Here is a 15,853-nt window from a genome sequence, read left to right on the forward strand (position 1 = left end):
TTTTACGAGTTCTATTTATTATAAAACGAATCTTTTATATACAGAACTGCAATTCCGCGACAAAACAATCCCCCCCTCCTCACCATTCTACTCCTCAAAAAAAATTAGACTATATGATTGTACCCTTCATACCGAAAGTTTTTGTAAACAAATTCTTTTCGTAACTTCAGTGCGTCATAAGATACTTCCGTTATCAGATAAACGAAACGCCCTGTATATTATTATAGTATATTAAGTACAACACATATTCAGACTATGTTTTAAACAAAATTTTGAAAGTGCACTAAACAAAATCATTTTTAAAAGACAGTTTTTACTCCCTTTGTAAGCAGATTACACAGGATTTGATTGAAGCTATAGACAAAATCGATCAGGAAATGCAGACAATCGGATTGCCAAATCAGGAACCAATACAATACAAGGATCGAATTTTTCATCTGTGTGGGTGGTTGACGCATATCATGGCAATTTTGCTGGTCACGTGGAATTTCCGAATTGACCCAAACGCACCAACCATGGACAAAATTATTCTAACTTTCGGCACGAGCATAAACCAGATGATGCTCATGACTGTGCAACTATCTTTCATACTCTGGGTCGGGTAAGCACATGATAACTCGATGTTATTACTATTGGAATAATATTAACGCGTGCTTTCCATAAATAGGCATACTCGAATGAAGTTCACTCAATTGAACCACTTATTGGAGGAGATGATCGAAACGTCTATTCATTCGGGCCCTAAACGATTTCTCGAGATACCCAACAGCCAGAAGAAAGGACGTCCGAACTTTCATGCTGTCAACGAAAATGTGGAAACTATCACGAAAGCAAAGTAAAAGATATTCATTATATAACATCTTTTATCTATAGACGTTGTAATGTTGTAAGAGATCAACGCGTTCTCATTTTTCACAAATTTACATTGACTTTATAGAAGCCTCTTCCTCGCTAGAAATTATATTTTCGATAATCCTTCAATCTATTCAACTGCAAAATTTATTTTTCAGAAAGGAAGTTTAATTTAATAATATTACTTGAACAGAATTCTTTTTCACAATTTCATATATCGAAAGGATCGAAATGTTAAATAGTTAAATGTGCTGTCACATACAGGAACTATCACCTGGACTTGATCAACATCGCAACAAGAATAAATAAGTTTTACGGAACGCAGCTCCTCCTGACAATTTTCATCTGGCTCGTCACACTCGTTCTATTATTATATATGTTCAACTTTTGCATATGGCAACCTATATCCACGAACGAAATAATTCATGAAATCTGTCCCGTGATAACCTGGCTAATAGTCACCATGTCAAGAATGGTTAACCTTCACAACAACTGTATGCAGATAACTAACGAGGTGAGCTTATTATAATTTTCTGATAAACTTAAAAATTAATAATACGTATCGAAAATATTTTTTTATTTCATGCAGGCAAAAAAACCAGGATTCCTTCTCTGTCGACTGTACAACTCATCGGTCAGCACAAAATTCCGCGCCGAGGTAAACAATTAAAGCTTTTCATACAATCGCTATGTAATCTTTTTTTATATTAAATCTCATTCTAGATTCAATATTTCACTCACCAAGTAATAGCGAATCCATTGGTATTTAATATTTGCGGTCTCGTCGACATCGACCGTACGTTTCTTTCGAGTGTACGTCGATTTTGTATAACAATCTCATAAATCGTATTCAGAATTTCTTGAAACTGAATTTGTCGTTTTCCAGGTGTTGGGCTCAATCATTACCTATCTGATCGTGATCCTTCAATTAGCGTGGCCGCAAATGCAAAGGAGGCAAAATTTAGCTGCGAACGCGACAGATGTGAACGTGACAGCAAACTACACTTGAAAAATATCAACTTTCTCGTATCTACCTAAACTTATTTTTAACGCTGAATTTTCGTTCCCTTATAAAAATGACAAGATCGAATTTATTTAATAAATGAATTTATTCAATGATTTCTTGTGAAAGCATGTTTGTAATTTCAGTGAATTGTTAAACACACAATGTGAATCGGTTACACGACCAGCAGTGGAAGGTTTAGTGTTAAGTACGGCCATAGTGATTAAACATATTACATTTAATTGTTAAGCACCAAATTATTGCATGATTTCTGAACTGTTTGAATGTATGCATGACTTGCCTGAATAAAAAACCATGCAACAGAAATATATGAAGATTAACTTCGCTTTTGTTACCTTTTGTAATTAATATGAAAATTAATTTTATATAAAAATATTATTGAGGAATAACGTACTTTATCTACCTAATCTATATAATTATAAGGGCAAATAATTCAACAAGTAGTCTTGCTCAATTATATATGAAACATCGCCCAAAATTTTATATATCAGAGCTACATTCAGATCAAATCTGTCTATAATCACTTCCAACACACTACACTCACCGAAATTTCTATAAAGTCACTGTGTTTTGTGCCCGTGCGAAATCAAGACAGGCCTGTTTATGCGCTTCTTTAAGGCCTGGTTTACGTTGCGTTTTTGTCCAGAAGAGTTTAAAAGTTGTTGCACACGTCTTATTGTTACTGGGAGCTCCAATTCAGCTCGCAATTGTGCTGCAGTTTTCCTTTCCGTAGCCGCAGATCTCATTAATAATGAATGTCGTCTCTTTGACAATATTTTATTACCACCTTTAAAATGATTTTCTCCGTAATTTTCACGTAAATTGATATAATCATTAATCACGGTATATGACTGATTAATTTTCTTAGCAATTGCGCGATTGATGCTTTTTCTTCACACTTGTTAGTACTTTTCCTCTCGGCATTCTCATACACGTGAGTCAAATTATAACAAACAGTATTTCTTTGAGTTCTAAAACTAATACTTTTAGAAAATATTCTCAGTTTTCCACGTAGTTCTCTGCTCAGAATGCAGAGAAACACTAAGTGACTTTATAGAAACTTCGCACTTGTGTTCTGCACCACACAGAAAAAAATATCAAAACAAACGTAAATAGTAAACATAGCGGTCTAGAGTACGCAGTCCCTCTATCCGAGTGTCTGCGAGGCACAAGACCAGATACGATAAATCAACAAAAATGTTGATATTTTTAAAATATCTATGAAAAAGAAGATGACTTCATAGAAATTTCGGCCACTGTATAACCAACGAATTCCCTACCACACAAATAATTTTCTCTCTTATCACTTGGCAACCTCTCGTCGTATCAACCAACTAATTAACTCCAGCTCGGCGATCACCGAAGATGGAAGGATCAGAAGAACCCTAATTCCCATACCGAGGGCGAATCGAATAGTCACGAAACATCGGGAAACTGGATTAAGGACGAAAGCTGGTCGGGCATCAGGAGGGAGGAAGCCGAGCGTCGAAACAATGCGAACAAAGGCTCATTTTCTTGGTGATTATTCTCCAGGCATCTCTGTCTGCCTCTCTCATCTGGTTGGCTCGGTCCAGCCAAGAGAGGATTCCAAGACAGCCGAACGAAATAAAGAAAGGAAGGAAAAAAAGGAAAGGGAACGAAAGTAGGAAAGGCAGAAAAGTTCATCTTCGAGAGGCAGTTTCCCGGTCGGAAGTTCCGCGTGAATGGGAGTCGTTGCTTACACGAGGCTCTCTTCGAGTTAATTGATCGGGATTCCATGAAAAGCTGCGGAGGTCAGTTCGGCCGCGAGGCGGAACGGGGAGAGAAGAATTAACGAACGCGATAAATAATATCGAACAATACCGGTCGACCCACTTTTCGATGAGAATACCAACCCTCTCTCACCCCCTCTCTCTCTCTCTCTGGGGAATACACAGTACTGGACAGGCGTCTTAGTATGGACGCTACACACGGCCGACGAATAGAATGTTATGTCCCTAAACGACCCAGTTTTCGCAATCCTGAAAGAGTTTTATTGTCCAAAGAACGCTGGCTCGTAAGCTGCGAAATATAAGGTTCAATTTGACTTGCTGCCACCGGGCTCGGTTCGCGATGGAAAAATCTCGAGGTTATGGCATCGATCGTTGCACCCCGGGTGTTTACGAGAATGGGCGTGTTTAGGGTTGCGGTCGTGAACAGGAGAATTGCACAGGAAGTTCCTTGCTTACTTCTCAAGCTTGCATTTATTTAATTTCCATTCCGAGTTCACGCTCTGCACACGAAACGACAGAACAAGTAGTCCAGGTCAACCATACATGAAACATCAGACCCCACAGCCGTTTCTAAACCTACAATCAGATCAAGTTTTTTTCGCAGAACAACGTCATACAATACTAAAGATAAGACTAGGATAAAAAAAATAGAAATCCTGAGCTGCCTGTTCAAAATCTATTCCGAATTCACAACTGTGCACACGAAACGAAAGAACAAGTAGTTCAGGTCAACCATACATGAAACATCAGACCCCACAGCCGTTTCTAAACCTTCTATCAGATCAAGTTTTTTTCGCAGAACAACGTCATACAATACTAAAGATAAGACTAGGATAAAAAAAATAGAAATCCTCAGCTGCCTGTTCAAAATCTATTCCGAATTCACAACTGTGCACACGAAACGAAAGAACAAGTAGTTCAGGTCAACCATATACAAAACATCAGACCGCACAGCCGTTTCTAACACTAGAATCCGATCAATTTTTTTCGGAGAACAACGTCATACAACAACGTATAAAAAATAGAAGTCCTGTGCTGTCTGTTCAAAGTCTTCATTTCTCCTTTTATCCACGGAATTTCTCCACGAAGGTTAACAGAAGAAATCGGAGAAAAGTTCAGCTAAAAAACAAGAAAAAAAAATTTGCTGAATTATCTGCGGGGGGATGGTAGGTCGGAGAACTTCTTGATCTACTTATCCGCGGACAAAAGGAAAACCGGTTTGTGCTCCGACAAATTCTCCATCCGAGCATTGCCAGATATTTAGGGACGCTGGAGTGTAAAGCTCCGTCAAGTCGTGAAACGTTTTCGCAGAACCGTGCAATTATTAATGCACGCGATAACAGCGCCCGGGGAAGCGACGGGCTGTGTCAGAACGAAAGAAATACAAAAGAGAAGAGTGAGAGAGAGAGAGAGGGGGGAGCGGGAGAAGGGAGAGGGCGCAGCTGCGATGGAAGAAGAAAAATGATATATTTATGAGATACCGGGGCTCGTTTCCGTTTCATGCAAACGCGAGGCAAGACGGGGATACTGTTTTTGAGAACGCCACCGACGACGACGTTCGAGCTGTAATAACTGTCACGGTGAAAAGTGGGACGTTTAGGGACCCGTGACGACCGTAACGTTTTATTTGTCCGACGTGGCACGTCTATATTAAGGTGCCCGTCCACTCCACTGAACGGTGAAACGCTATTATCTATCGCGATTTATCCAATATATTATTAGGTCCGTCGCTAATTCACTATTTATCGGCGAGTTCGTCAGCCGGAAAACTGCCTAATCCGCCTAAGCTTTCACGATACCATTCGGAAAAGTTCGAGCGAAAAATTGCGAGGAAGTTGATAGACAGATACAAACATAATCTCCAGGATGACTGCAGATTATATAAACACAATGCTGAAAAATCTACGTGATGGGAAAATTAATGAAGACGGTTCCAGTGCCTAGAATGAAGTATTGGTTCATTCCGATCGCGCATAGATCTCACGCATCAGCGATCTCGCGTGCAATAGCTTTTCTACATAGTCATAGTCGTATCGTAACGTGTAAGCGCGCACGAGAGTGTATCGCGCCGGCGTAACATATATTATTGTAATGTCGTTTAGTATTATTAAATATACATATAGTTTCTTTCTTTCGATTAATGCTTCACAATTTATTAATTCCCACAATAATTAATTTTCTAAACTCCTTGTAAATTCCTCCTCTACCGGAAGTCTATTAACACTATAAGAACCGCCACCGGTCAAATTGACCGGTTCCAGATTTTTATTCTATAATTATTAATATAGTAATAATGGTTTCACGAGCCATAATGGTGTAGATATCTTTTTGGAACATGTATTACAATAGTAGCCGCACAAAGTCTGAACATGTACCAGAATAAGACCAGTTTACGACTCGGTATGTTTAGTGTTAATAGGGTTTTCAATAATTGTGCTGTACCAAAAGAAAGCTTGAAAATCATACTTTATCTTGTAGTTTCAATTGCTATAGTATTCAATTCCACATTAATTGGTTCAATGAAAAATCTGTTAAATGATCAGGTGCAACCTTCGACGACGGAGTCTGGGTCGATTTTAACCCACAATATCAAAATCGTCATTCAATCAGTTTCAATAGACAGATTAACGTGTCTGTGAGAAGTTCGATGATGCCAAATGATTCCAAACACTGTCAACTATACCTATAACTATGGTCTGCTGTGTTTTTTTCTCATTCGAGCAACCGCATACAGAGAAATACAGTAGACTTTGGGGTTTCCTTGGCGTAGATCATCCCCAGCAGAAAATATCTCGCTTTAAGCAGGCGATCCGCCATCGGGGAAGCTTTTATCCGTGCAATCCGTCGATTACTCGGTCCATAAATACGCGACGGTGATGTTTTCCCATTTTAATTTCTCTTGTGCGGGGACGAGCGCCGGCGGCTGACGGGAAAAAGGAAGGGATGTGAAAGCCGGCGGGGAGAGGGGAGGAGGGGTGAAAAAGTGCAGCGATGGCGAATAAAGTGCTCCTCGGTGTCGGAATTATCGAGTGAAGGTCATCGAATCGATAATCCGGCGAGGCTTTATTCTCGCGTCGAAGCCTCGAAATCCCGCGTTAACCGGGCTCCAACGTTAATTCCTCGATAAACACTCCTCGGTATTTAGGACGACTATTAATATCGTTTCCGCGGGCTGCCTCGGGACTAAACGTGGCATTGATAGATCGGCCGCGATCCTTATCGTCGAAAGAAAAACGGCGAAACCCGCGAAACGGCTTTCTCTCCGCGGCACCGCACATCTACTACATGTGACCTACTATTTATGCATATACACACCTCGCAATTTTGCATTCTGCCCGCCCGGTTTATCTCCCGCCTTTGCTTTACCCATCGCGCGACGACGCCTGGACAAAGATTACGCGAAACCACTCGAGAAAGACCCCGGGAGAAACAGGAACACGGTAATGTGGAAATTAACGAAATATCTACTCGGATTATTTTTTTTTTAGGAAACTTTTTTGACAACACGTCCGTGACATTCTTCTGATTGAAACGACTCCAAACACGACGCAATTCGGATTACATTTACTCGTTCAGTTCATCGTAGAAGCAGAACCTCGATTATCCGAACCAATCAAGGAAACATAAGCGTCTCGATAGTACAAAAGTTGCCTAGTCACAGTCTCGCATTACATCTTTATAGATTTGTACGACAAATCGTTTGAGTTAATGGACAATTTAAATAGAAGTTCGGATAATCGAGACTCTAGTTCCACCGTGTATGGACTCTTTCCAAAAAGAAAAATATCGCGAATATGTTGGTGCAGGTTTCATAAAGAAATAATAAAACTTTTTCCCTGTGAACTTAAATGCCCTTTCCAAATTCAAGTACGTAAATTAAATTCACAATTCAAAGTAACTAATGACCAATAGCTGATGTCCCGGAAAACGCACAAAACCGTTCTTTACGAGCCACAAAAATCCCATTCCCGCTGCGTAAATATTTCTAAACAGCGAACCAGAGACACAGGAATAGAAAGGTGCTCGTCAAACAGGAAACTCCGGGAGGAACGTCCTAAATTTTCGAAACGAGCGCGGAACGACTTTCTGGTGGGGGTAAAAAAGGACCGTAAAATTTATACAGCCGCCATAAGCATGGGGCGGCCATGAGAAAAAAAAGAACGACACGGGTTGGAGGGGAGGGGGGCTGTACCACGATGGCTGTGCCAGCCTCCGGCGTAAATCAAACCGACGATAAAACGGAGCGTGAGAGGGGTAGGGGAAAAATAACGCGTAAGTTGCTTCCGTTTTAATTATCTTCGGAATTAATCGGACCACGGCACACGTGGCACGGGCTGGAGAGAGCACATATACACACGCACGCGTACATATGCACACGCGTGCGCGAGCATATCTCTTGGAATACGTGGTGCCGCCTCTAATTACAAAACGGAAGCTGCATTCTGTCGGTAAGATCGTGCTTCCTGTAGCCGCAGTACCCTCGTTAGCCGTTTGCCACGTGATATTGTTCACCATGCTGGATTTTACGCACACGCCTAACCCCATACGGGGTGATCCTAATTGTGCGACCGAGCTTCGCGAGCAATAATTATGGAAATATATTATTCCGACTCCTGGGGGAAAAATTCAGTAATCCTTGGGCGAAGGACAATTCTAACAACTCATGGTAACCATAGCTAGGGATCCTTTTAAATCCTTCAGTATTAATTCTCTTTTACTCAATTTCGAAACCACTTCTTTGAGGTCAAAGTTGATCCTCTTAATAGATTTAATACATAACGTGTATAAATTAATTCGTAGCCCTCGCAAATAACTTATTTGAGCTATGTTTTAAGATTTAGATTTCAAAGAAACTAAGGGAATTGTAATTTGCAATGATTAATTCTTGTAAATTTTCCTTTTTCTATTATTAATTCATTGTTACTTTGTATCTAGGGGATATTTGTTGTCTGCAAGTTCCGTATATTTTTTTATCCATTGGCGTGTGTGTGAAATCTGTTGAATATTTGAGGAACGTTTAAATGATGGTGCAGGACGGAATTATATTGGGAACAGAAAAATCTCCTCGTCCAATTTTAAATTACTGAAATAAACTCAATGTGTCCATTCGTGTGGAATTCCCGTTTTTAACTTACTGTTCCTTTTCTCATTTTTTTAGTGAACGAAAAATTCAATACCTGGAAATACCGTGGACGATGTTTTAATCAATTCATTGTTATCCATTCCATGTTATTTACATTTTAATCCTTTGCGGCTGGTTGGTCTGGTTTAATAATATAAACTTTTATAATTAGTGATTATTCCAACAATAGAACAATAGTTTTATGTTCGACTTACTTTCTGAGAACTGGACGTGTAAATCCATGATACAAACAATATGAATTATCCTTGGAATGATAAATTTATTGTGCCTGTAACGACCAAGTTATCATACAAGGATAAAACAAATATCGAAAGAATTTAATCAAATTAGTTGATTTAATGCGACAAATTGTTTAAAACATTGAGCCCACTGACGCTCTCTTATCGCCTTCTTCCAAAATGGGGGCGGTATTTGTTCGACCATTATTCTCCGACAATCCGTCATGTACAATGGTTTGCATTTTCCATGAAAGTCCTGAATTTTCTCCACAGAATGTGTAACGACCAAGTTATCACACAAGGATAAAACAAATATCGAAAGAATTTAATCAAATTAGTTGATTTAATGCGACAAATTGTTTAAAACATTGAGCCCACTGACGCTCTCTTATCGCCTTCTCCCAAAATGGGGGCGGTATTTGTTCGACCATTATTCTCCGACAATCCGTCTTGTACAATGGTTTGCATTTTCCATGAAAGTCCTGAATTTTCTCCACAGAATGTGTAACGACCAAGTTATCACACAAGGATAAAACAAATATCGAAAGAATTTAATCAAATTAGTTGATTTCATGCGACAAATTGTTTAAAGCATTGACCCCACTGACGCTCTCTTATCGCCTTCTCCCAAAATGGGGGCGGTATTTGTTCGACCATTATTCTCCGACAATCCGTCTTGTACAATGGTTTGCATTTTCCATGAAAGTCCTGAATTTTCTCCACAGAATGTGTAACGATCGAGCACAGAATCTGCAGACTCCGCTTGAAAAGAATTCAGATAACAATGACAAAGTACCTATGCATCATTCCGAATCTTTTCCCAGAGACTGTGAACCGCGCAACGTTCCGATACACTACTGTATAACGGCTGACTTATCACTGACCTCAACTACTTACAGCTACTGCACATCCGAGCACCGACGCGTCGGCTTCGTTTACCTGTAACAGTAAGAAAATTCAACGTGAGGTTACTGTTGACAACAACATTGACATTAAATAGAAAAATCGAGAAATTAACATTTTATCAGTGCGTGTGGGAACACCCAGTAGACGCACCGTTCTCGCAGGATGTCAGGTAATGAACGGTTGTGTAGCTGTACAGCAGGTTGTGCTCAAAGTTACGGCTCACCGTTACGAGCACGTTATCACGAAAGTTCCGACGTAACACGCATCCTACATCTGCATCCTGGTTGTCGCGTATCAATGCGACCGGAGATGCAACAAACGCGACGGTGTCGGACGGAAATCGTCTGCGCGGATGAAAACGGTAATTTCGCCGGGTCGTTTCGGATTTTATCCTTCGGAAAAACAGCCAGGCTACACGGCGAAACAGTTTATTAACGGGCCATTAAACGGCGCTGCGCCGATATCCATCGGCTCGATGCGTGTCGATTTGACTGGATGCGCGCCGCGGTTCAACGATGTACACCGTTTCCTTGATCCGTATTCGATAACTTTTAATTTGTCCATCCAGCGAGACGAGTATACTTATCACTAGATTGCGGATTTTATGCATTTATAGCAAAATTGAGATAATGTTTGAAATTGAAGATGTCAATATATAATTTCTCCTCTATCAAGATCATTACGGGAAGAAGTAACATTCAATTTAGTTTCTATTTCTTGCTGTTGGATTATCAACAAGTTACAAAAATGAATCAACGATCTCAGAGTCGTATTCTTAAACAGAGATTACGAAGTATCGATGGAACGTTCTCAGAAGTATAGTTCATTCATTTACACCCATATCCAATACTTGCAATCGGTGTAGAAAATTTTTATTCTGCATAAAGATCCGCAGTCTACTTATCACGTTGCATGCCATTAAAAGGAATTTCACAGCAGTGTACATCGAATTATAATTGCCTCGTATTATAATAATTAGACTGCGGATCTTTATGCATCTATGACAAAATTGGTTAGGTGAAATATGTTAGATGATTGCATAAGTTCGTGCCCGATTTGAAAATAAAATTTAATGGTTACATTTTAAAGATTGGTTAAAGATTTGGTTAAAGATTGGTTAAATTAAAATTAAAAAATGGTTAAATTTTCTACAATTAGAAAAGAATGGTGACTATATGTATAATTGATTAGTAAAGTTGTATCCTTTAAGAAACCATTGAATTTTATTTTCAAATCGGGCACGAATTTATGCAATCATCTAATAAAACAGTAGAAGATTCGAAAAATTTAACAATTAGGGGATAAAATCAAGTTTCGTTTTACTTCTGCTTTCCGCAATTAATACAGAACATTTTAATTTTGCATAAAGATTCGCGGTCTAGTAATAATAATAAATCGTTATTGAGAGGGTCTTCTAAAAGTCAGTGATCAATAGCTGAGAGTTTAATAATTTTTTTTAAAAGTTATTAAATGCTTGTTTGATATAGTACAGTTGTGTTGGGGATCTTACGGATAGGCTTCCAATAACTAAGCTGTTAAATTATAAATAATGGTGACACTAACTTTTAGATACTGACTTCAACCTTTATTCCTCGATCACTATAAGTTTCTTTTTTATTATAATAATTTTGTTCGAACAGCTCTAATTACTTGTTTATTTGATGATTAAAGATCGGACACTTTCCACAAAGAATTTCATTTTTTGGTATATGAGAATGTATTTTATAGGTTAACAAAATTTAAATAGATTGGAATGATTTTATAAAATGAGCAATGTATTCAATGTATAAAACAAAAATCCTGTTGAAATATTTGGAGAATAGAATATTTAATAATTACCAATAACTTATTTAAACGAATCTGAAAGTTCCAATTCGAAACTGCTGATTGTCGAATGAATTTAATATAGAACTAATTCATACACAATAAATACGTTTCGTTAAATATCGTTCGATTTTTAACAGAACATTTCGGGTCGACGCGACTAATTAGTGCCGTTCTCGAATGGAGAACTATGACACCAATGAATAACCTCCCGATGGCTGCGGTTTAGAATTATTTTGGAATGATATATCGTCCGATTGGTAATTAACTGGACGTCCGACGTGATTGCGTTTCCATTTCTAGGTCGAAACCTCGTTTCTCGGTGGTTTTGTCCGGCTAGCGTAGCGAGAGAACAAGGAATTTAACGATAGTCAAGCAAATTCGATTACATTCGTTTCCTACGTGGAACCATTGTTTTCTTCGAAAATTCGCAGGCTGCTGCCTCGAATTCACTTTCGCGTAATCGAAAAACAGAACGCCCGCGTGACAAATAAAGCTCCGAATATACTGAAGACAATATTTTCATAGCTGCGAGGGGACGATGAAAGTTCGAATAGAAAAACCATAGTGAAATACTGACGATATTGAAAATGGTATATTCGAACATTTCAATTCCATTAATTCGATTCGAACGAAGTAATCACCGACAATATAAATCAATTAAATTAAAAGAATGCATTGTCGACAATAGGCAGTTTTAAAAGCATACACCATTAAACACCACGTTCGATTGAAATGTAAATTTAGTAATGGTATCTGTGATAAACTTCATTTATAGAATCATGTGGAAAAAAAGTAAATGCATAAAAGCATATTCTACAGGTTCGTTCAAAAGAAGAAACCATTGGATATTTTTAATTCCAACTTTATAATTGTAAGATAAATTTAACAAAAGTACATATTTGTGATAAACTTCGTCTAGAATAAAGCAGGAAACAGAAAACGTAAATGGATATATAAAATCATGTGCTACAGTACTTTTAGAATCATGTGGAAAAAAAGTAAATGCATAAAAGCATATTCTACAGGTTCGTTCAAAAGAAGAAACCATTGGATATTTTTAATCCCAACGTTATAATTGTAAGATAAATTTAACAATAGTACATATGTGTGATAAACTTCTTCTACAATAAAGCAAGAAACAGAAAACGTAAATGGACATATAAAATCATGTGCTACTATCACGTTTCAAAAGAAGAAGCTGTTATTTTTAATTCCACCTTTATAATTGAAATATATATGTAATCAATTTAACTTAAGAGCAGCTAAAAAAGAAAACTGTAAATGGGCAAATAAAATCATGTTCTACAGGGCGTTTCAAAAGAAGAAGCTGTTATTTTTAATTCCACTATTATTATTGCAAAATATACGTAATCAATTTAACTTAAAAGCAGGTAAAAAAGAAAACTGTAAATGGGCAAATAAAATCATGTTCTACAGGGCGTTTCAAAAGAAGAAGCTGTTATTTTCAATTCCACCTTTATAATTGGAAAATATATGTAATCAATTTAATTTAACTAGCACGTAAAAAAAAGAAATCTGTAAATTGGCACATAAAATCATGTTCTACAGGGCGTTTCAAAAGGGAGGACAAAAAGGAGGAGTAAAATTGACTTGTCCGGAAGTCAGCAGGGTTCGTCGATCGCCCGTGTTCGGGAGCGTTTTATAAAATATTGCAGGATACGATCGAAGCGCGTGATTATAAACGATGAAACGTGATATCGACTCGCGGCGAGGAAAAATGTAGCCCGGCTTCACGAAGAGTAGGTAAAGCGGTTGGATTATGGAAACGGAATAAAGTAGCTTTCGGCGTAATCTTCTTACGCGTAATTTTTTGAAGTTCCGATGGTCCGATAAACTGACATCGCTTTCCCGTAGTGCAGCGAGTTTTGTAAATTACGGAGAAGGCTCCCCCCTCCCCAAAGTTTCGTGGCTTTAAACCGAGCGCGAATTGTATATAATTCCCATTATTATTTCGTATGGTAATGGGCGAATTTCCATGGAGAAAAATGCATTGAAATTTCCTCGAGTACAACCGACGGAGACGCGCGGACCTACATTCGCCTGCTTCTCAAATTCCGCGCGCGGAGGATTTCTAACTTTTATTGCGTTTCCGCTGAATTATTAAGATGTTTCGGATTTTACATCGCGGCGCGACGCGACATCCTTATAAGGCGCATTCCCGGGCGCAGCAGGAAACCGAGTGAATTATTAATAATGCCATGATCGATGTTTTGAAACGATTCTCCCAGGTGTAATTGCAAAACTGTGTCTCTGGTGCAGTGGACCATTTTGTTTCAATTCTGATGTTTATTCTTACGTTCTTACTGAGAATGGTACAGTTCTTATTAAAATTATTCATTTCTTTATGAAAGATTTGAGTTCGATATTAATGAAAAAATTAATTGTCTGTCACGTTATTTATCATATTCAACTTTAGACTTCGTTGTTATTGGAAAATTAATTATTTTTGCAGTTCTGTTTGAGAGGTAGCAGTTTTAATTCAAAATGATAAAATTCCGTTTCAGTTTATCAATTTTCAGAAATTATGGATAATCAACAACGCTTCTTGTACAAAGTCCGCGGAAAAGATCGGCGAAATGTGTGGATGTTGACGTGCATCGCAGTTTATGACAGCGGGCGATCACCATCAAATTGATATGTCTGAAGCACGCGATCCAATATCATTTTACCAAAATGGAAGCGGCAGTCAACTTCCCCGGAATTAATCTATATACCCGCACAACGATTCTCGTTTCTACAGGTCGTTTGGTAACTGATATTCACTTGTTTAAACAACTTGTTTCTCGGTCGATACCGGTACCATTCTAGTCGAGTTTACTTAATCTAACAAGTTTAGCAGTGAGAAGGACTCTGTAAAAGGATTCATTCAATTAGCTTTACTGTCCAGGAAATTGATCGTGAGAATTTCTTTGGCTCTTTTAAGTGGATTGGAATGTCTGATCACTACCGGATGTATCTACTTAAGACAAACGTCGGAACTATTTCTGGTGTACTACTTCTCTCGTGTAATTTCATTTATTGTGCCATGGAAAATGAATGGTTAATATGCAATTGATGTTTGTGAACAATATTTGTTGTAAAAAGTGACGTTACAACCAGCTACCAAAAATAACAATTATTCTAAAATTTTCTACGATAAAAATCATTAATAAAAAGTTGATTATTATTGAGATTCAAGATAATGTATACACACAAAATATAAAGAAAAAAATTCGAAGAACAGAATGGTTAAAAAATATCGATTTTTATACCTTTTGGTTACAAATAACAGTTATTAGTGTTCAAAAATTGGATCCTCCTCGATAACTGTTATCGACGAAGAAAAACTGTTGCTCAAAGCAGTTATCGATGGGAGAAATATATTTCGATCGCTCATTACAGTTATCGATGAGAGAAACGTGCTCAACGATAACACTTACCAACAAGAAACAAAATTTTCGCGTTCTTATAATCCTTATTTGTAACCAATACGATTTTAGTCGATGAAATACTTGTTATTCTATGACTTTTTTCCTTTTGGTTATAACAGTTATGGTCCCTGGTTACAACTATTAGTTTTTATTGGAGAACTTTTATCAATTCCTTTTTGTCCATTCGATAAAATTGATATAAAGTATTATTTTATTATTTTTAACTCCACATCATTTTTAACATACTACACTGTACATTAGTAAATATTTGAGAGAGAGAGATGCACGAGAAAATTCTAAATTATTAAATTATTCTCAGGTGATGCTTCATATTCACAGAACCTATAGTCTGACCACTATTGGCTGAATCTACTTGTTGAAAACTGCCCCTCTGCTTTTTTGGAGAATAATTTAAGTGTTGTTATAGAACAATAAAATTAATATCATTACGACTGTATGTTACATGATATGTATATTGTTGTACATACATTTCTTCGTGTGAATTTATTGATTATTTTACGTGTACATTTAAAATAAAGGTCCAATTACTTAATTGTGAAAGCCACGAATTAATTCGTACAACGACATGAAAATGATTATGGTGAAAGTGCTGAATGCGATTAGGTTCAAATCGAAGTCCGACCCTAAAAAGTCCCCATGTCAGTGCTAACTTGATGGAACTCGATAGGAGCGCAATTACA

General features: G+C 37.8%; 1 protein-coding gene across 5 annotated transcripts in view; it reads right to left on the minus strand.

The window, feature by feature from the left end:
• Positions 1–15,853, minus strand: part of Rho-5 (rhomboid-5) — a 330,384-nt gene that overhangs the window by 202,816 nt on the left and 111,715 nt on the right. Inside the window, exon 4 of one of the 5 annotated variants that reach the window (XM_076436082.1) lies at positions 9,886–9,927. The exons of the other annotated variants lie outside the window; for them this stretch is intronic. The gene's annotated coding sequence lies outside the window, so the exon portion shown is untranslated. The remainder of the gene's footprint in view (positions 1–9,885; positions 9,928–15,853) is intronic. 5 annotated transcript variants of the gene reach the window in all.

Source organism: Lasioglossum baleicum, chromosome 13, assembly GCF_051020765.1.
Source record: "Lasioglossum baleicum chromosome 13, iyLasBale1, whole genome shotgun sequence".
Taxonomy (NCBI): domain Eukaryota; kingdom Metazoa; phylum Arthropoda; class Insecta; order Hymenoptera; family Halictidae; genus Lasioglossum; species Lasioglossum baleicum.